The following is a 22,545-nucleotide window of genomic DNA, read 5'->3' as shown; positions in this document are numbered from 1 at the left end:
TGCCAGAATTTGAGAGGCAGAGGCAGGAAGATCGTCACAAGTTCAAGGTCAATTTGTTCTACACAGTGAGTCCTTCCAAGGCAGCCAGATCAAGGTGAGACCCTGTCTCAAAGAACTAAATAAACAAAGAAATCCATAAGCATGAACTATAATTCATAAAAACTGATAAAACATAAAACAGTTGGGTAAAGTAGGTGGATATGTGATTCAGTGTGTATTCAAAATGTAACATGATTCCTTTAAACTGATAAGAACTTTTAAATAAAAATAAAGTTCCTTTCATGCTAGCAACTTAAAAAAAAACATGGAATGAACATTTCAGATATATCCATTGCTAATTAATGTTTTTTTTAAAGCCTACCATTTATAGTTATTCATGTAATCAATAGAAAATGTCCCAGAAATATGGGCTGTTTTGCTTTCCCAGAAGAGCAGAGGGAGGTGAAGATCTCTTTTTAGGCACTGCATGAATACAGCAGTACATAAGAAAACCTTACAACCCTGCATATGGATTCCCACTGTGCCTACCTACAGATACATTTGTTTACCAGTATAAAACAGCTCACGAGGTAATTGCATAAACCTCATAGCAGATTTATAAAGATGACAGGATTTCGGGTGATTTTCTCTTTTTAACATTGTTTAATGTTTTATAATGAGCACTATTTTCTAACTAAAAGGTAATAAAGATATCTTTAGTTTGAAAAGAAATGGAATCTAAGGAATGTTGCTCATGAGGTGAGTAAGGATGCCTTTAAATCTAAATTGGGAGCTGAGGAGATTTTAAAACTAAGCTTAGTGGCAGAATTGGTGTCCATGAGGGACCAGGCTCGATTTCCAGTTCCAGACCCCCATGCCATCACTAAGTTATGAGAAATGGAAAATAAACAAATGGAAAATAAACCATGTTCCTATTTATAATTATAGTACATTTGCATACAAATATAATAAAAGGCAAATTCCCCAAGCTATAAATATCTTATTATATAACACTAGAGGACCCTTTGAAAACAAAATACTTCCTGCTAAAATATTTACTTCCTTCTCTTGTTATGAAAACTACAGATTACAGTGGTACAAATGGAAAATGTGGGGGCCCTATTTTCAATGAGGTGGAGAAGCTGCTAGAGTCCCCACCAGCACCCCAGAAGCAAACCTGCTGGGTACCACAAGGTGGGGAGTAGAAGGGGCCAGAGGTACCAGGTACTTGCCTGCATAAGATCAGATCAATACAGTTCCCCATGGTAGAAGCTTAGATAATGGTGCTGCGTCTTCATCTAGATGTTGTGGTGGCACAGGCCCAGCCCCAGAGACTGAGAATCCTTTAGAGGTAATCAGGCAATGCAGAGTATCAGGGAAGGGGGGCTAACCTCCAGCTAAGATACGTCCCACAAGTGAGCACCTTGGGAAGATAGGCCTAGGACTGTAGGTAGGAACCTTGTGTGATGAACCCCAGCATAATAAAATAATAACTTTTGTTATAGTAACTATGCATATTCTACATCCTTGCTCATGACAAATACAATAATTTAAAGAATAAACATGAGAGAGCTTTCTTGAAATAAAGATGATTTGAATCTGCAAATCAAAAAAATCATATTTATTCTAAGAAAATCTACATAAGTAATTCAACACTGATATATTCCTACTAAAGTTATGCAATGCCAAAGATAAGAAAAATGGTTCATATCACAGCAAACCTGCACACTAAACGCAGATGCAGAATGGAGCTGGTCTGTAACCTTCAAAAGCCCAGTCCCAGTGATCACTTCTATCAGTGAAGCCCCACCACCTACAGACAGGCTCTACAGTCTTCCTGAACAGGACGACCAGCCAGGAGGTCAGTGTTCAAAACATGAGCCCCAGGGAGCATTTCATATGAAGTCACAATAGCTCCACGCAACATAAATGTACTTTGTCAGTCATGGACCTAGAAGTATCAGTCAGGGTGTTGGCAGGCCCTGCTCCCTGAGGATGCTCTGGGAAGGACCTTATCCCTCTTCCGACTCTCCTGGGCTCAGATGCTCTTTGATTGCACCAGGAGACCTCCAGTTTTCAGACTGTTGTGTTTTATAAAAAGATAAAGGGGAGAGAGAGAACTTGTTTGGTGTAAGTGCAGTAAGGTGTGGGGGAAGGGGGTGCCTCCATGGCCCATGCCGAAGCACCCACACACGGTATAGTATAGAATAGTTTATTCAGGGCATGGGAAGGGGAGTTGAGAGGGTAGTAGAGACAGAGAAAAACAGAGAGAAAAAGAGTAGAGGGGTAGAGGCCGGCCATGAGCATGTGGAGAGAGAGGGGGGAGGGGAATGGGGAGAGGTGGGGAGGGGAAGAAGAGGACAGAGGGAAAGCAAGGAAGGCAAGAGACTGAGGAGGAGGCAAGCAGCCCCTTTTATAGTGAGTCAGACACACTAGCTGTTGCCAGGTAACTGGGGGGCGGAGCCTAGACTAAATGCTAACACAGACTGCGTCCTCTCTAGCTCTTTATGTGTCTGTGTCCAAATGTCCCCTTTGCATGGTATTATTTATAATAAGGCCCACTCCACCGACTTACCTCATTTTAACTTGGTTACCTCTTTAAAGACCTTATTTCCAAGTAAGACCTATTTGAGAACAACACACCCTTTCCCTCTCCTCTAGAGAAAGACACTTCAATCCGTAATTCTGAGATAACACAGATACAACGAGTCCAGAACACAGCAGCAAGAAGAGCAGTTAGAAAAACAAACAAACAACAACAAAAACTGAGGTAAGCCTTAATCGTCAGCAAGGGAACCAGATCAGCAGTGTGACACCAGCAAGTGTGGATAATAGCTTCAAATGGAAACTGGGTTTGAAAAAAACAGTAAATTCAATTTCCTAATGGATTTTTTTTTATCTGTCACTGGTCTTAATTCTAGAATAATTTATCCTTAAAGAACAATTATATCTTGACTTGAAGAAGCAACCAGTTTGATGATTCTGAATTTTGCTTTTTTTTTTCTACTGTTCATTCAAGTAAAAATTACTGTTTTTCATGGAAAGTGACATGAAGAATATGATCCTAGTTTTACAAAATTGTACTTGTCCTACCTATGGAGTCCTAAGTCCTGCTTCAAACGATGACGAGGGTTACCTGGGCACAAGGAGACTTATAGTAAAGGGTTTTCAACTTTGTTATACAATTCTGTATACTTGAGCCTTTATTGTGACTACGTTGCTTTGAACAAAACCTAAAAATCTATTCTCTCTCATCCTTTCTCCCTCCCTCTCCCTCTTTCTCCCTCTCTCTTCCTTCTCTTCCTCTCTATTCCTCTCCTCTCTTCCTCTCCCCCTCCCCCTCCCCCTCCCTCTATTCCTTCCTCTCCCTCCCTTCCTCCATCTCTTCCCTCTCCCCCCAATTAGGAGGTACTTTGGATACTCTAAGGGACCCAGTCCAGAAGTTGGAGGCAGGGTTGGGGATGCTGTGGCAGCAAACAAAAGATGTCAGCATTGTCAGCAGGATGTTCTCAAAGTGGCTTCTGTCTCACCGTGTTGTGATAGAAGAGTCCTTTAACTGTAGGTGCACCTCATCCCTTCAATAACAGCTACACATAACCCCTGAAGAGCCACATAGCCTCCAAGGTCAGCAGAATGAGGCAGAGCTGCTGCTAACATTTGAAAAATTAGGTATAAGCCAGACATGATGACACATGTCTTCTCAGCACCCAGGAGATTGAGGCTGAGACAGGAGGATCAGAATTTTAAGGCCTTCCTGCATTACATAGTGAGTGTGAGAGTATCCTGAGCTCCATGACATGCTAGAAAAGGAGATGGTGAGAAAGAAAAGGGGAAAGGAAAGGGGAGCAGAGGGGGGAGTGGAGGGGGGAAGAAGGGGAGAGGAAAGGAGATGGGAGGGGGAAAGAGGAGGACTTGGAAGAAGAGGAGAGAAGAGAGAATAGGAGAGGGCAGTTAAGGAAGGGAAGGGAAGAGGAGGAGGGAAGGAGAGGGAAGAGGGCAGGGGAGGGGAGGGGGAGAGGAAAGCGGAGGGGAAGGGGAGGGAAGGGAAGAGGCACCTGGGTACATAATGGTTATAGTGCCCAAGTTTTACAGTTCCTTTTTCTGTCTGTCTGTCCCAGGTGGTTGGCAGGAAATACACATTTGATTACTTCTCTTCCTGTTATTTTGCCGGGCACGCAGACAGCTGGATTGCGTAAAGCTGAGCACACCGCGGAAGGGTGTGGCTTCAGATCTCTGCTTCCTGAAATCTGTTGCCAGAACTTCCATTTGACCTTTGTCGCCTCTCATACAGGCCGTCCTAACAGGAGACACGGATTCAGGGTTAAAGAGATGAGCAGAGGGCGATGCCAGGGAGGGCTGCCCAAGAACAGGTTCCTAACCTGGGCAAGCCCTTCCTGTTGGCTTGGAGAGATTGGGCCTACAGGTGTAGACATGCTTAAAAGGCATGTGGCTCTGGGTTCAATCTCCAGAAGTGTAAAACGCAAAGAAAGGTCTTTAGTACAATACCACAAACACAATATAGACATTGCTAGTCAACACACAGAATAGTGCCCCCACCAGAACCCTCATATTGCACTTTCACCACCACGCCCATTTCCACAATGCTCCCATCGCTGCCTTACCTCTGGTAATCATTACTTTGGTTACTTTTAGGAGAGATGTGGTTGGTGTAGGTGCTGGTGCGCATGTGCGTGATATAAGCGAGTATGCAGATAGACCCAAGTGGTACTCCAGAGCAGGCTGTTAGGTTTACTGCCTCCCCTTTCCTCACATCTGATTGCCTTGAGACAGGTCTCTCACTGAACCAGAAGCTCACCATTTGGCTAGACTGGCTGGCCCGCAAGCTTTCCAGATCTGCCCACTCTGGCCCCAATGCTGAGGTTATAGGCTCCTGTAGTCTTGCCTGGCTATCTACATGTGACCTGGGTGTTTAAACTCGTCTTTGTGGTTGCAGAAGGGGCATTCTTACCCACTAAGCCATCTTCCCAACTCCATGAATCTGCTTTTTGTTATTTTCATTTCAAGAATGTCATATATAAATCAAAATCAGAACAAGTGCTATTAAATGAAATAATACACAAAGCACCTTTTGTGTGTTTTTCCCCCTTAGAAGAACAGTTTGTTTAGCCCTTTACCTGCTGAAGGGTACCTGGGTTTCAGCCTCAAAAGCCTTTCTTTCTCCAGATTTCTATCCTGCCATATCCACATAGGTGGTTATTACTGCCAGTTATGATTTATATACAAACACTTGAGGAGGTCAATGGTGGTGTGTACACACTGCATTAACCAATTCAATTAACTTCTCTGTTATTAATTTACTAGAATCCTTTTAAGTTTTGTACGCATCATCAAGAATACTCTTCATCAGGAAAATCCGAGGCAGTGAGATGGCTCAAGGGATTAAGGCACTTGCTGCAAAGAGTGAATTCAGTCCCCAGGACCTGCCTGGTAGAAGAGAACTGATTCTCCTAAGTTGTTCTCTGACCTCTACACATAAATTGTGGTGTATCTCCCTCCAGGGGCCCCAAAATAAATGTAAGTTTTTTAAAAGAAGAAGAAGAAGAGGAAGAGGAGGAGGAGGAGGAGGAAGAGGAGGAGGAGGAGGAGGAGGAAGAGGAGGAAGAAGAAGAGTCTGGCTTACAGTTTCCTATCTCTGAGCATGCATTTGCTTAACATTATATAATTTAGACATGGGTTTACTCCCTGCCCTTGTTAGGGTTGCTGAGGATGGCATATATGGGCTGAGTGTGCAGGGATGGTGATGTGGACAGGGTTAATCCACATAGAACAGGCTCCTGTTGAAGGGTCTGAAGCACTATCAGGCCTTTGTTGTTTTGAACAGCAGCTAGTGGTGTTCTGTGCACAATTTTACTTTATAATTTTCTATGCATACTGTAATATCTGATCACAATTTGAGTCTGAGATGCCATCCATATATTCAGACAATCTTTCATTTACTTTCATGGATTTTTAACAGCTTAATTGAATTTTAATCTTGTTGGAATTGGTTCCTAAACATACTTTATAGTGAGTGGTGGGGTGCCAGGAGCATTATTTGTTAGGGTTACTCATGTCGCTGCAGTGGCTGGGATGACATTTACCAACTACAAATATTATAACTTATGAAAGTTATGAAGTCAACTTCTGCTTATTGCTTGATTTTTTTTTAATTAAAAGACTTCTTGTATCTGAGTATATGCATGTATGGAGCACACACATACAGATGATGTGGGGGCGGGGCACACATCCGGAGGCCAGAGGACAACTCTGGGTTGGTTCTCTCCTTCCACCTTCCTGTGGCTCTGGGCATCAGCCAGGATGCACGGCAAACACCTTCAGCAGCCGAGCATCCTGCTGGAGCATACTGCTTGATTTTTATCACTGCTGTACCCATGACCATGGCGAAGCATTTCGAGGTACATATTAGTGAAATTGATGCCTACTTCTCTGATCCTCTTAAGAATTATGTTGTACAACCTTCGAGATGATTCAGCAGGCAGAGGTGCTTGCCACTAAGCCTGATGCCCTGACTCCATCCCTGGGATCCACACGATGGAAGGAAAGAGCCAACTCCCTCAGCTTTCCTTTGACCTCTACTCCAATGAAATAAATAGATATATAAGTAAATATATCTATACATTTTTTAAAAGAATTAAGAGTCAGGGACTGTGAAATGGCTCAGCAGGTAAAGGTACTTGCCCCCAAGCCTGATAACCTGTCTGATGCTCCAGACCCACATGGTAGAAAGAAAGAACCAACTCCCACAAGTTGTACTCTGGCCTGCACAAGCTATCGTACCATGCACAATTCTCACATACAAAATAATCAAATACATGCAATGAAATTAAAAATAATTATTATGATCTAGAGGATGTGCCCCCTAGAGTGAGGATACTTGAGTTGGTGCATTTATCAATTTTTAATAAAGGATCCAGGATGGAACCTTTGGTACTTATAAGCTTGAATGACCCAGATAAGTACTTCCAGGGATTTTTTTTTTTTTTTTTTAAATTAAGTAAGTAACATGAACGAATGTTGAGTTGGTAGTTGTGTTAAGAATTCAAAACAAAGGAATCAGCTGAACTGAAGTGCTATGCTGGTGTTGGGGCATACCTCATCACCTTAAAAAGAAATGAAGTCTTAGCTCAGTAAACATAAATAATCTTAAATAGAACATTATGCAGTCATCTAACTGAGAGGCATGCTAAACACAGCTGGGTAAGGATTAAACTCTTTGTATGTGGACTGTTGGGGGTTAACAAGACTGATCTGATTTTACTAGAGACAGCTAAGGTGAAAGAGAAGATAATGGGGGTGGAGTTGTCTATACAGTCATGGGATGAATGTATGTGGAGACAGGACACACACCTACACGGGCTCATTCATAAATGTGTGTTCATATTTATTATGGCCAACAGCATGGAAAATTAGCACTTCTGAATTTATATGTAAAAACAATATTAAAGGCCTGGCCACGTGATAACTGTGTCAGAGCCTTAATTGCCATGCTGAGTAGACTGAAAATAAATACCGAGTTGTGAGTGGTCACGAGACATCTTAAAAGGAACAAATAAGCAACCTTGATGCCATGGTCCTGAGGCAAGAACCAGGTGTCAGGTACAGTTTCATATCAGAAATCCCCAAGTACCAGAGGCTTGAAATGAGAGGAGACGATTTCACTGATAGATACATACGGTTTCTAGGGACAAAAATCAAAAGACAAGTTTGAAAGGTGGCATTCATATTGATGAGCTTTTCTCCTGAGGAACAGCCTGAGCTGAAGTGCTACGCTGATGTTGACTTTGATGATCTACTTAATATACCATGTATGGATGGCTAATGTGTCATGTGTAAAATCAAAGGTTTAGTTTGAAAAAGATATTCATGTTGTAAGTGATTTTTGAAGATTAATACAATAAGGTGTTATATAGTAAAGTTTACTGTATTTGTTTATTTGCATAGGGTCATGCACTTAATGCATATTTATATGTATATATGTACAATGTATAATGTAACATAAATATTACACAATTGGGGTAAAGTACATAAAGTACAACATATGTGTGTTAATACAGTTTAGAAAATATTTTTTAGATACTGGCATTGCACTTGAGAAATAAAAACCAGAGGCTCGAGAAGGCTCATTAGAACACTGGCTACTCTTCCAGACAACCTGGGTTCAATTCCAAACATCCACATGGCAGCTCACAACTGACTTTAACTCCAGTTCATGCCCCTTTCCTGACCTTTGCAGGCACTACACAAACAGCACATGGTGCAAAAGACATACATGTAGGCAGAACATGTACACACATAAAATAAAAATTATTATTATTATTTTTAAAGGTTTATTTATTTATTATATGTAAGCACACTGTTCCTGTCTTCAGAGACCCCAGAAGAGGGCATCAGATCTCATTACAGATGGTTGTGAGCCACCATGTGGTTGCTGGGATTTGAACTCTGGACCTTTGGAAGAGCAGTCAGTGCTCTTAACCGCTGAGCCATCTCACCAGCCCCAATAAAAATTAAACAAAAGTATTTTAAAACATAAATGTAAAAAGATTATATATTTTTTTAAAAATGAAATAAGTATGGATATGAAGAAGAGAAATCAGGAACTGGTTTAAACTAGACTATCAGCTTGGGTTCTGATGGTAGGATTGATGCTGCTCCTGTTTGTTCCAGTAAGACTGAGTTTTCATTTTTTGGTTTATAAGACCCATGTATTTGCTATGCTATGAGGGATCTTCAGTTAGGTATTTTAGAAAAATTGGAAGAAGGATTAGGATGGAAACAGTGGGGAAGTAGAGGGCTGAGGCAATGTTTCCACAGGCGATGAAGGTCAGTTTAATGGTTGACCTCTGTCCATGTCAGGGTGGTGATTACCTGCTAGATGTCAAGAGTCAGAATATCAGACATCACTGTCTGGAAACACGAGGTAGGTGAGATGGTAGGATATGAATGGGAAATATGAGGGCAAATATTCTGTCTAGATTGTTAGAAACTGAAGGCAAGAATGCTTAGGCAACAATGACATAGCATGTGAAAGGGATTTTTCAAGATCGTCTGGCTCTCCTGGATTCAAGTAAGAATACTAGTAGAGAAAGAATGAGGATCAAACACAGGATATGGAAAAGATCTGTAATTGAATTGTAGGAGAGATATGGGACTTTGAAACTAAATGCATTCCTATGGGTTATTTGAGTCTGTTCATAAAGACATAAAGGGCGAAGAATTTCTACGGCTGCCACTGATGAATGGAAGAATAAAATGGAAATAATTGAATTAGAGTAATTTTGTCAACTGAGAACCCGAGGATGTATATTACTATCAATGATATAATTATAATTAATTTTAGGTTGTTATTGAAGCTTGTGGAAGAGAATAATAGGGGGCTTTTCAGATCAAACAGAAGAAGTGTAATAGCAAATAGAAAAACTTTATGGAGAATAATAGATGTACTTAATCTCTTAGGTCACAGTCTTACAGAGTTGACTTCTCTGAATAAATGTTTAATTGGAGAAATCACAATGTAATCATGACAAGAAAAATGGCTAGTATCAGCAAAGTTTTTATTAGATTATATGTTCTCTTCTGGACTACACTAGAGCTGATTGATTGGAAGTCAGCCACACTAATTAAAATAAGATTCTTGGTAATAAACAGAAACATAGGGAAAATGATGCATCAACGAAGCATCATTGTGACTCCAGAGCATCAAAAGCCAAAACACTGTTTCAGATGCTGTGAAATGCCAGCTGACTCGGTGAGCAGACCTCTCGGCGAGCTGATACAATGTTAATGTGTTATCCACGAAGACCTTTTGCTGTGGGAGGCTTCACAATGTTGTGGCAGGAAACTCCCTCAACTGCATGGGGCCACTGCGTGTATTAACACCTTTACCCAGTCACACTCAGTCCCCGAAGAAGCCAGATGGCTCCCAGGTCAGCAGAATGCATCAGAGCCCATATAACTTGAGTCTAGACCGGCATTAGCTTTACTGTTACGTAAAAGCAGCCAGCACACTCACAAACCAGCCAGGAGGTTGAGCACCTGCTTCTTGGTCCCCAAATAAGGCAGCTGTCTTATGCCACGTCCCTGAGATCACAGCCATGTGACCAAGTTCTCTGCTGCATCCTCCAAGCCAGCTTTTCCCATAGGAAAGGCATCCAGTTCGTATGGCTGGTATGTGCTTATTTTTAGTCCCTTTGTACTCTGTTCCTCCATCAGCAGGAAACACATCTCTTCTATTCTTTCTGTACTTTAATGGGAAAATGGGAAATTGCCTTAGCACTAAAAATAAATAAAATCCAAGTCTGAATAAGGGCCTAATGGGTGCAGCCCATAGGCTCTGCCACGGGCCTGAGGATCACATGTCTCCAAGGGGCAGAATCACCAGGCAGGTTGTCATAGTAACACAGTATTAGAGGCAGGTGGCAAGCTGTCCACAAATGTCAAACACAGGGGACTCAGCAGGAGCTATAAAGATAGTACCTGCTGGCAGCCTGTGATCCTTCTTGAAAATATTGTCTGTATTCACTATTTTATGTCAAAAAGACTAATATTAAATGTACAGAAAATCATTCTTGAAAATCCACAAGAAATCAATTTATTTCAAATGAAACATTGCAAGTCATATGTTCTCAAGGTTCAGACTCTAAGTCCTAGAATTGTCAGTTATAATTTGTTCATTTCATCTTCGATAATACACCTGACATTGGTGCTAATTATCCAGAGAGGCTGTGGTCTCTGTGGCCACATCCATTCAGACAGGCAGAGGGCCCATTCTACACCCACTGCCCTGACATCTAGACTACGCATGCTCTCTTTATGCTAACTTCTACACACCAAGGATACATCTCTATAAGAATTTCCTGGGGAGGGGAAAGTGTTGTTCCTAGTGGTACAGACCCTTAATCTCAGCACTAGGGAGGTGGCAGGCAGATCCGTCTGAGTTCAAGACTAGGCTGCTCTACATAGCAAGCTCCAGGCCAACAATAACTATATAGTGAGATCTTGCCTCAGGAAAAAAAATATATTTTAAATGCTACTCTGGGCCAGCAAGATGGCCTAGCAGATAAAGGCTAACAACTTGAGTTCAATCCCTGACCCTATGTGATGACTTCAGGTTATCCTTTGCCACCCTTCCATCCCCCCTTCCACACACACACAAACACACACTGTAATATTTCTAATGTTATTTCATGCAGTCAGTGAAAGCAGATGACAAGCAGATAGCAAAATGAATATTCCTCTTTCTCCTCACCAGTCCAGTTGTCTCCTAGTTCCCCAATGGAAGCTGATGACAGCTTCTACCCTATGCAGTTGTCAGCTATATGTGTTATGCATAGCCATCTTTATTGGAGTGCACATGTGCATGTGTGTGCATACGTGTGTGTGTGTGTGTGTGTATGTGTCTGTGTGTACGCTCGCACACTCACTCATGCCTCTCTATGGCTGTTCTCATCTGTGCACATATATTGAGGCCAGAGGTCAATCCTGGGCACTTCCTCCATTGTGCTCCACTTCATTCTGTGAGGCAGGATCTCTCACTGAGCCTGGAGCTCACCATTTCAGTTAGACTGACTGATCATTGAGCTCCAGGACTTTGCTGCTTCTGACTCCTCAGCACTGGGTTTGCAGACATCTGCCACCATGCCTGGCCTTCCTATGAACACTGGGGATGCTGACTCAGGTTCCCATGCTTATGAAGTCGAGTCATCAGTCCAGCCCTGCTCAGTCATTTATGTGTACGTCTTCAGCTTACTCCTCAGCCTGCTGAAGTCAGGCTTCTGCTATCTCTGTAACATTAACATGCTCTTTACCAGACCACCAGGGAGCCCCAAACCACATTGAATAAGTGACAGGTTTCAGCCAGCGGTGGGTGGTAGCGAATGCCTTTAATCCCAGCACCTGGGAGGCAGAGGCAGGCAGAGCTCTGATTTTGAGGCCAGCCTGGTCTATAGAGAGTGAGCTCCAGAGCAGCCAGGGCTGCACAGAGAAAAGCTGTCTTGGAAAAACAAACAAACAAAAAACAGTGACAGGTTTCAACTGTCAGTTCTCCATGTCTCTGCTTATGTTCACGGTAGCTGTCTGTCACTTGTGTTCATCCTCTCTCACACCTCTCTGACCTGTCTGTCACCTGTGTTCATCCTCTCTCACACCTCTCTGACCTGTCTGTCACTAGCTCTATTATTTTCCTTCATTCCTTGATGAACTTTACTTTCCCCTTTTCTGAGGTTAGAGTGGTCCATCCTTAGCAAACAAGGACTTTCATCCTCGTGGTTTTGCTTTCAGGTGTTACCACATCCAAATCTTATTCTGAATCCCAGCACAATAGGTCTTCAAAGTTTCCCAAACTAGGGCTCAGAGTGTAGCTCAGCGGTAAAGCACACACCTGGCACACACAAAGCCCAGGTTCAATGCTTCAGTTCACAGCACTGGAGTGTGTGGGGCTGGAAATAAATAAATAGAAGTTCCTCAAAGTAGATTTGCTCCAAATTGAAGACACTGTCTTGTTGTCAAGCCCTGTTTCTCTGCCTGGGTTACATTTCCTGTCTGATGAAGTCCCAGGGTGGTGGTACTAACAGAAGTGACACCACCCTGGGTTTTCCGGAAGAGGAAGCTGACCCTAGCCTTATAGGACTTTCTTGATTTGCTTAGAAATCATGGTGTCAAGAGATTCCGAAGACACTGTACTCAGAGAGGAAATATGACTGCTCTCCCTTCAGACTGTCATTTCAGAAGCCTTTGTCTCCCCAAATAGAAAAAGGAAATGGTGCTTCTCCTTTGAATATATGATGCCGGCCTTGAGTGGGAAGAGCCGAAGAGCACAGGGGTCTGAAGAGTAAATTCAGTCAGAGCTCCCCCAAACTTTCTCATGTGCTCTGAGAACATAAATGAGGCCAACTCACTGAGCGAGCAGTCTGCTTTGGAGTTTTAATCTTTAGGAGCACACTTCCTTCCTGCACCTCTAGTAAGCACTATTTCAGTCTTCTCTGGAAACCCCTGATTCTCTTCCACAAGAAGGTCAAATAGAAGCATGAGAAAAGCTAGTTTGACTACTTTGTCCTCTGAGATGAGCGGAGGCAAGAACCCTGGGTAAGGAGAGGAAGTCAGTGCCTCTTAACCGCTTCTTCCATGTCAAAGAAAAACAAACCAAAACTCAGAATTACATAAATGTTTTTTTAGTAATCCTCAGGAAGGAGTCATACTTGGAATGTTCTCGTATTTCAGGATGGAGCTTTAAATATAAGACCACTGAATGAGCCTTTACACAGCATTATGCCTTCCCAGAAACTATTGGGTTATATGCTGGTGTGTTTGTAATTTTTTTCTAAAGAGATTTATAATTTTTATCAAATTCTCAAAATCCCTCAAAGGTAAGCGTTACTCAAAGGATAATCTGTTTATTATCAGTTACTGTGTAACAAACCACCAACAAGAATGGTTTTACTCAAAAAGATAATTTTTTATCTGATCCTGTGTAACAGGTCATCAACAAGAGCAGAAACACTACTTGCACTGTTACCTCATGGTCCCCATCAGGTAGTGATTCAGCTGAGTAACTGCTCAGTTGCAGTCGTTGTGCACCCAGAAAGTCAGCTGAGGTTGCTGTCATCAGAAGATCTCTTTTCAAGATGGCTCACCCACATGGCTTTTGGCAGGTCTCCGTTCCTTTTCACACAGACCTCCCCAAGGAACTGCTTGAGTATCCTCACAAGGTAACAACTGCTGTTTCCCCTAGCCCTGCCCAATTCCCTGGTGAGTGAGAGAGAAGGTAGGAAAGCCTTCCAGGACTGTATCCGGAGTCCTAAAAGCAAACGCTGTTAATTCTTCCACAGGCTATTCTATGAAAAAGACAGCTCACTCTCATTCTCTGGGGGTGGGGGTGGGGGTGGGGAATTTGGTTCCACTTTAGAAGTGGAAAGTATCAAAGAACCTGTAAACATATTTCCAAATTACTAAAAAAAGAAAATAAATCATACTTTATATAAAAAGAAAATTCACACTTGCACATACACACACACACACAACACACGGGTGTGTCCACATTCTTGCCATTTATTAAATAAAAGTTGGTGAGCAGTCAAGAACAGAATGTTAAAAGATCCACCTTGTGGGCTCTGTGAAGTCTTTGTGTCCTTTTAAGTGACCAACTATTACGTGGCATGAATGGCCCACTGAAGGGGAGTCAACATATTAGTGGAAGTATTTTGTTATCTTTGTGGAACACATCAGTGTATCAGTATGCTCTCCTATTGCTTCAGCAATATACATGTAGTGGGCTGACATCATTTTAGAGAGGAGAGAGAGAGAGAGAGAGAGAGAGAGAGAGAGAGAGAGAGAGAGATTTACTCACATGTCAGACAACTTAATGTTAGGATGCTGGCATCTGCTTGACTCTGATGTGGAATCCAGGACAGGAGGGCAAGATAACATCACCAAACAGGAAGCTAGGAAGCATAGGGTCCTGTGATCTCTCCTGAGGACATGCTCCCAGTGACATGACATCCCCCTACTAAACTTTACCTCCTAAAGGCCCATACTGCCTCCCAAGATTGCTACACAAGGGGCTGGAGCTCAACAGTTAAGAGCATGTGTAGCTATGCCAAGGGCCTGGAATAGGTTCCCAGCACCCACATAATGACACAACTGACTATAACTCCAGTTCAATGGGATCCAACACTTTCTTCTGTCCTTGGTAGGTACCAAGGAATGCATGTGATGCATATACATATATGCATACAAAGCACCTATTCACATAAAATAAAAATAAATCTAAAATTTAAAAATTGCTAGACCAAGCCTCTAAAACATGAAATCTTAGAGGGCACACTCAAACATGTCAATCATAGCACCAGAAACCCTATATGGACATGACCCCCAGATGCCAGTTGGATTTAAGATCAAAAGTAATGTATCATTCTTGCAAGTGCATGCCATAACCCTCTCTTTCTTTCTTTTTTAAAAACCAAGTGTCGAGGCTGGCCTTGAACTCACCATTCTCCCATCTCTGTCTCCCTAATGCTGGAATCACAGCACGAGCCACTATACTCTGCTCTCAATATGTTCTGATGTACTGTTCCAATGTGCATTTGGAGATATTCTCAAATAATATGCCCATCCGCATACCTCAACTGTCTTTAATTTCATCAGTAAGAGTCATTTGTATTATCACGTTAACCACAAAGCCATCAATTACACCAAAAAAAAGTCCATTTTTTGATCTGTAGCTTACTAATTACCAGAATAAACACAGATGACTTAGGCACTTGCAGGGGCTATAGTGGATGGCCGTTCTGATGATATGCTAGCTGATATTCTTGGTGGGTATTATATATTCTCTTCTCTTCTCTTCTCTTCTCTTCTCTTCTCTTCTCTTCTCTTCTCTTCTATTCTATTCTATTCTATTCTATTCTATTCTTGGATGGTAACGCTGTGCATGGTGGCACATTCTTGTAATCCCAGACTTAAGAGGTTGACGCAGGAGGATTGAGAATTTGAGGTCAGCCCTGGCTCCATAATAAATTCAGAATCACCCTGGAGTGTACTGACTGAACTGAGAGTTTGGTTTTTGTTGTTGCTGTTTGTTTGATTGCTTTGGTTTTGTGTTGGTTGTTTTGTTTTGTCTTGTTTTTTTTGTTTTGTTTTTTTTTTTTTTTTTTTTGAGACAGGGTTTTTCTGTATATCCCTATCTGTCCTGAAACTCACTCTGTAGTCCAGCCTGGCCTCGAACCCAGAAATCTGCCTGCCTCTGCCTCTGCTTCTCTGTCTCTGCCTCTGCCTTTGTCTCTCTGCCTCCTGAGTGCTTGGGATTAAAGGTGTGTGCAGCTATCACCCAGCTGAGAGTTTATTTAAACAAACAAGTAAACAAAAATGTAAATAAATAATGTAAATAAAAATAATAATAGTAAATGTAAATAAAAATGTAAATAAATAAAAACAGTAAAATAGTATGTGCCATGGTTAGGAACTTAGATGTCCCCCTAAAGTTCATGTGTTGAGGCATGGTATCCAGACCATCAGTGTTCAGGGGCGGGACCTTTGGAGCCAGTGCGAACCATATGTGGTGGGGCCTATTTGGATGGAGTAGGCCTATTTAGAATACACTGGATCCCTGGTGGTCTAGTGGTTAGGATTCGGCGCTCTCACCGCCGCGGCCTGGGTTCAATCCCCCTGTCAGGGAAGCCTCTCTTCTTTCTCTCTTTACCTTCACTCACCACCTCCCTCCTCTCAACACCGAACCATTTTGGCCGGTCGGTGGTGGCGGCAGAGGCAGGCGGATTTCTGAGTTCAAGGCCAGCCTGGTCTACAGAGTGAGTTCCAGGACAGCCAGGACTACACAGAGAAACCCTGTCTCGGAAAAAAAAAAAACCAACCAAACAAACAAACAAACAAAAAAATAGAATATACTGCCCTGTCCTTTTTCCTTCAGTACTTCTCTGCCACCATGAGATAAAGGAGCACCTTTCTGCTCTAGTCTCCCCAGCATAATATTGTGCCAGACCCCAGGAATAGCGAGGGGCCAAGATGCTAAGGAATAAAACCAAGAGGCAAAAGAAGCTTTCCTCTTTTAAGCTGTTCATCTCTAGAGCTTTGTTGTAGTGACAGAAAGGTGGCCCTGCATGACAAGGAAAACTGGCACTGAGAAACAAGGTCGCTGTGACTACACCTGACGTGTTCAGAAGCCTTGGGAACAGTTCACAGAAGAGTTCACGGAGTTTAGAGAAGCAAAGTAGACAATTGCATGCAATCATGAGCAGAGCTCAGAGGGCAATTCTAAGGCAATGTCAGAAGACCAGATGCTGGCACGGACATGGGCAGTAAAGGCCAGGCCAGCGAGGCTTCAGAGAAAAATGAGGGCTGTTAAGGCATGAACTAAAGGTTATTCATAACAGTCTGGCAAAGATCTTGTCCTGAGTAGAGTTTCTGTTGCTGTGATAAAATACCACCACCAAAGGCAGTTTGATAAAAATAGGGTTTATTTGGCTCACATGTCCTGAGTCACTGCCCATCGAGGGAAGCCAAGGCAGGAACCTGTTGGTGGGAACTGAAGCAGAGGCCATGGAGGAACTCTGCTTGCTCCCCCAGGCTTGTTTAACTTTCTTTCTTTCTTTCTTTCTTTCTTTCTTTCTTTCTTTCTTTCTTTCTTTCTTTTTGAGTCAGGGTCTCTGTGTATCCCTGGCTGTCCTGGAATTCTCTCTGTAGACCAGGCTAACCTCAAACTCAGAGATCTGCCTGCCTCTGTCTCCCCAGTGCTGGGATTAAATGCATGTGCCACCACTGCCTGGCTTAGTTTACTTCCTTATACACCTCAGGACCACCTTTCTAAGGGTGGCACCTCCCACAGTGGACTAGGTCCTCCTATATCAATCACTAATCAAGAAAAGGCCCACAAACTTGTCTATAATCAATCTTATGGAGACATTTTCTCAATTAAAATTACTTCTTCCCAAATATGTCTAGGTTTGTATCAAGTTGACAAAAAAACCAACCACTACAGAACTTGTCTGCATTCTGTCTATTCCCTGAGACTTTATTCAAGGTCAAGTTTAAAAGCGATGGTCTAATTTATTTGGTGGAGAAAATTTTAAGCAGAACAACATTCAGGCTATGACATGAGTGTCACCAGATGCTTTAACTTAATTTACAATGGGAACCAGAAACAAAAAATAAAACAAAGATTTGAAAATTTTTCCCATTAAAAACAATGCATGCAAAGTTGGAACCAAAGTGGTGGATGTTGTTGTGAAAGAGATTAATGCCATTTAAAAAAACCTCAGCTGGTTGAGTGTTTGCCGAGCATGCTTGAGACCCTGGTTCGGTACCCAGCACTCTGGAAGTAAAACCAAGAAGGTTGGATTACAGTGTAAGATCATACTCAGCTATATAATGAGTTTGAGGTCAGCCTGGACTACATGAGACACAGTAGACTTAACGTTGGCAAGACCCTACCCCTGTGGCCTCAAAGTATAACGGTCTAAATCCAGTTTCATTCAGCTGCTACAGGACCACATTGTCTCCTAGACTTTGTTCCTCTGCATTCAGACATTCACAAGTCACTCTAGCCTTGATCCAAAGGGTCCATATTCTGTTCCTCCTGGTGACACACCTGGATGCTATCCATGTGGTGCTGACTTTGCAGGCATGCACAATAAAAGACCCATGGGGCCACAGAGGCATCCCAAGATTCCAAAGGAAAGCCTGGGCGCCAGCCACTGTGCAACAAGATCAGATTCCCTGCAAGGAGCCACTGCAAGGATAAAACCTGACAAAGTCCGAGTGAATCCAAAGCCGAGATGGAGACCCCAGGAGAGTGCGCATGCCTCAGGTAACAAGGAGAGTCAGCCAAGAGAATGACCCCATAGGCTTCAGCCGTTGACGCCACCCGAGCCCTCTGGAGCTCTGTGTGGCCCACTGTTGGCCACAGCTACATGATCTAGTTTGTTTTGGGGTTTCAGTCTTGCATTGGTCTGGTTTTTCCTACTTGTCTCTTTTGGAGAGGGGATGCATACAGTATGCCATTTATAGCTTGGAAATACGCAACTTCGTCTTTACAAGGTCCTTGATGCTGAGTTTTCTGTGAGTCTCGACAGATCTTTGGACATGGACTTTTATGCTATGCTGAAACTGTTAATATGAATTATGGGAATTCTTGGAGATGACTAGATACATTTGTATTCTGAGACAACCATGAGCCTTTGGGGATTAGGTGAAATACTTTAAATCTTAAGTATCTCTCTGAAGTTGATGGCTTGAAGCCTTGGATCCCAATGCAGTAGTGTTGAGATATAGGGCTTTTGAAAAGTGATTGTATCATGGAATCCACTTATGAATTCGTATCTTAATAGGATTTTTGGATAATGGCATTGCTGTGGTTAGAGCCTGGGCCCTGGCTCTAACAGCCTGGTCTCTGTTGATCTCTCTCCTCAATTGGACAATTAAAGCCACAAATAATAGAAAACAGAAAAAAAAAAAAAAACAGTCAAGAAGAACAAAGAGGTCCAGTCTGTATCTGTGATCCTAACATAAGGTTTTGGTTTAAATAGGCAGCACTAGACTTGCACAGCTAACTGGTCCTACTCAAAGTGTGGTCCCACCCACCATTCTCAGCTCCAGAAGTTCCTGTGAGGTGGTGTGTCAAACAGTGTGAATTTTCTTTCTGGGAGACAAGTGCCCTCTCTCAGGATAGGCTTCTGGCTTTTTTTTGTTGTTGTTGTTTTGTTTTGTTTTTTTTTTTTGTTTTTGTTTTCTCCCAATGTGAGAGTCCTAAGGAAATTCTAATTTTTTGACTAATTCAATATCCAAAGAGAGAGAGGCATCTGTCTTTAGAATATCTTTATTCCTTTCAAGACTGTTACAACACTGGAAGCCTTAGGAGCCTCCTTGGAGCTAGCGGGTCACTGGAAATGTGTGTTTCATACCCAACATTCCCTACTCCCATGGCGTGCCCAGCTTTGCTCCACTGTTTGCAGCCACTGGTCCTTGGCTGCAAACAGTGTACTTAACTCCAAGCCATAGTGTACTTAAACCTCTGAATCCATAACCCAAAAATAATCTCTGCTGGGTATTTAGTCAAAATGGCAAATATCTGCCCAACACACTGTTTCTTCACAAGACACAAATGGGAAATTTTTATAACATGTGCAAATATAAAGGAGCAGTGTCTAAACAAATACAAAGACTTGCTATAGACCAGTAAGAAACAGACTCCTAATCCTATGGAAAAGGTGCAAGAGATGGGAATTCGTGAGAAGATACATGTGCTTACGGCCACATCGCTTAAGAGTCCCCAAACCAGGAGCACCGAGTCATTCATCGGGAGAAGGAACCGTGACATGTTGTTCATATACAAGGGTAACTTAGAGCTGTCGCAGGGTCAGTAGAAATGATTCTCAAAGCACATTAGACACAAAAAGTAAGCTACATTAAGAAAACACACAGCAATGACAGCTATATTCAACACAGAGCTATGCGCACAGCCCTTGGCTCACACAGAACTATGCGCTCGGCCCCTGGCTCATAATGGTTTAGTTCACAATGCTTTGACTTGACAATACTGCAAAAGCAGCAGACATTCAAGAAAATCACACATCAGCAGCTGGGCCTGGTGGAATATGCTCATAATCCCTCCCTCAGAAGGCTGAGGCAGGAGCAATGCCAGTGCAGTGTAAACGTGCGTCTTTTCCCAGGCTAGTGAGTTTTCGCGTTGTCATTAGTCTGATGTCGTGCACAGTTCCTTAGTCATGCGGCTGTGCACTGTGTCGCCAGAGTGCTTTACATCCAGATAGTTAGCACTGTGTTATAAAACAGGCTGTGTTCGGTGACTCTACTGGACCGATTTCCGTGTTCTGAGCATATTTGGGTAAATGAGATCACGCTATCATATTTATTAGGTTAAATCCATTAAAGGCACTTTCAAGTTGCAATATTTTTAACCTATGGAGGTTTTACTGAATGTTCACCAATGCAAATTAAAGAGCACCTATAGCACACAATGTTTGAGGAGCCGTGTAAAATAATACATGAGAGGACCTCATAGCTTGCTCACTGGTTAGTGAGCGTGTGGCTCTTCCAGAGGAAGTTCAATTTCCGGCACCCACGTTAGGTGCTTACAACTGCCTGTGTCTCTAGCTTCCTCTGACCTCCACGGACCACACACATGGCAAATACAGACACACTGATTGATACATAAGTCAAAATAAGATAATTTTTTCACACATGACAATAAAAACTACCAAGTGTGAGATACTTCTTACCTCTATAGGGAAAAGAGGAGAGTGAATCAGGGTCAGGTCTGCAAAAGGGGCTTTAGCTTCGTGCTGGGGACTCAATGGCAGAGGACTTGCCCAGTACATTCATAGCCTGAGGTTCCATCCAACATGACAAGAAGAGAAAAGAAAAGAAAGAAAAACTCTGCTTATGAATTGCCTGGCTGTACTGGTTCTGTGTTACATTCATTCATTCTTGTTTTGTTTTGCTAGCCAGAAGGGGAAGATTCAAGACGGAATTTCTCTGTGTAGTCCTGGCTGTCCTGGAACTTGCTCTATAGATCAGGCTAGCCTTAAACCTGGAGATCCACCTGCCTCTGCCTCCCAAGTGCTAGAACTAAAGTGTGTGCCACCACACCCAGCCCATTCTTCTTTGGTTTTTGTTTTGTTCTGTTGTTGTTGTTGTTGTTGTTGTTGTTGTTGTTGTTGTTGTTGTGTTGGTTTTTAACCAGGATCTCTCTATGCTGGCAGGCTGAGTTTGAACTCATGATCCTCCTGCCTCCCTTATATGCTGGTATTATAGGTATATAGTACCACACCTGGATGTATTATTAGTCTTCTTATTTTTTATTTATTAAATATGATTTAAAAAAACCAAGTTTAAAGATAAACAACAAACATTAACTTCTAGTTTCCAGTTTTCCTCTCGAGTTAGGCTCTCATTGCTGGGTAACAACTTGGCCAAAAGTTATCACTACATAGATTTATTATCTCGCCACTTGGGCCCTATGACAGAGCAATTAGATTCACAAACCTATTACACATAATTATGCATTTTAATTTTTAAAATTATTTAGTTTATTTTTTATGTATAATTGTTTTTGCCTGCATGTATATCTGCATACAGTGTGCATGCCTAGTACCCACAGAGGCATGCAGATTGTGTCAGACTCCCTGGAACTAGAGTTACAGGTATCTGTGAGTCATGGTGTAGGTGCTGGGAACCGAACCCCAATACTCTAGGAAAAGCATCCAATACTCTTAATCAATGAGCCGTTTCTCTAGTCCCCAAGTTTTCTGTATTTCAGAATAAATTAAGAAACCAAAATTGATAAAGGATAATGGGTTTATTTACAGTTTGTCCAAACAGTAGACAGTCTCCTGGCCTCCCCCTGCCTTTCTGGTACATGTTATAATTTTAGAGAAAAGACTAAACAAAAGCCATAGATGTACTTATACTAAGTTAGCTGTGAGGTTTGCCCGGGAGTTGTGTGGAATCTCTTCATCTGAGGCAAATCTCTCTCCTGCCTGGCCCAAGAGCTGTAACTCTTTTACTAGCACGGTGAAATTTTAATTCTTTTTTTTTTTTTTTAATTTTAATTCTTTAGGGTCAATTGTTTCAATAGTTTGAATGTAGAAGGAAGGGTCACAAATGTCTCTTTTTAGAATACAGTTCCTATAGCCAGATGTCAACACAGGATCACAGTGACAGCTCCTTCATCTTCAAAGTTGTCAACATAGCATTTTCCAGTCTCTCTCTGGCCTGTTTCCATCATCTAAATCTGACCCAACCCCAACCTCACACACCCCTCCCCTTGATCACGTGTGCACCTGCATTCCTCTCATAAGAACCCTTTTGATGACACTGAGTTTGCCCACGTAATCCAGTATAATCTTCTCACATCTCAAAATCCATAACTAATCACATCTGCAAAAAGCCCCCTTTGCTTGTAACAGGACATTTTCACAGATCTGGGGGATTAGCGTCATGGACATCTCTGAGGTACTTTTCTGCCTACTACAGATGTTGAAATATTTGGCAAGCCCTAGTGCTGTGACTCTTGTTGCG

At 42.3% G+C, this 22,545-nt stretch overlaps 2 long non-coding RNA genes and 1 other non-coding gene across 5 annotated transcripts; 2 read left to right on the top strand and 1 right to left on the bottom strand.

The window, feature by feature from the left end:
• The first annotated feature begins 2,447 nt into the window (after window positions 1–2,447).
• Window positions 2,448–5,551, top strand: LOC143442946 (uncharacterized). 3 transcript variants are annotated; one of them, XR_013111572.1, is made up of 3 exons: window positions 2,448–2,749; window positions 3,385–3,537; window positions 4,098–5,551. It is a non-coding gene; the product is annotated as an uncharacterized LOC143442946 (long non-coding RNA). The 3 variants fall into 3 exon arrangements; XR_013111571.1 differs by having other exon boundaries at window positions 3,385–3,603; XR_013111570.1 differs by having other exon boundaries at window positions 3,385–3,745.
• Window positions 5,552–13,447: 7,896 nt separating this feature from the next.
• On the bottom strand, window positions 13,448–21,009 carry LOC143443038 (uncharacterized). Its single transcript, XR_013111725.1, has 3 exons — window positions 20,745–21,009; window positions 14,345–14,438; window positions 13,448–13,743 (listed from the first exon to the last, which is right to left on the bottom strand). It is a non-coding gene; the product is annotated as an uncharacterized LOC143443038 (long non-coding RNA).
• Window positions 16,100–16,172, top strand: Trnae-cuc (transfer RNA glutamic acid (anticodon CUC)). The gene has a single exon. It is a non-coding gene; the product is annotated as a tRNA-Glu (tRNA).
• Window positions 21,010–22,545: the final 1,536 nt, after the last annotated feature.

The sequence above is a fragment of the Arvicanthis niloticus genome, chromosome 7, assembly GCF_011762505.2.
Source record: "Arvicanthis niloticus isolate mArvNil1 chromosome 7, mArvNil1.pat.X, whole genome shotgun sequence".
NCBI classification, from domain to species: Eukaryota; Metazoa; Chordata; class Mammalia; order Rodentia; family Muridae; genus Arvicanthis; species Arvicanthis niloticus.
The sequence above is the reverse complement of the archived record's forward strand: the minus strand, read 5'-3'. Positions and strand labels throughout refer to the sequence as shown.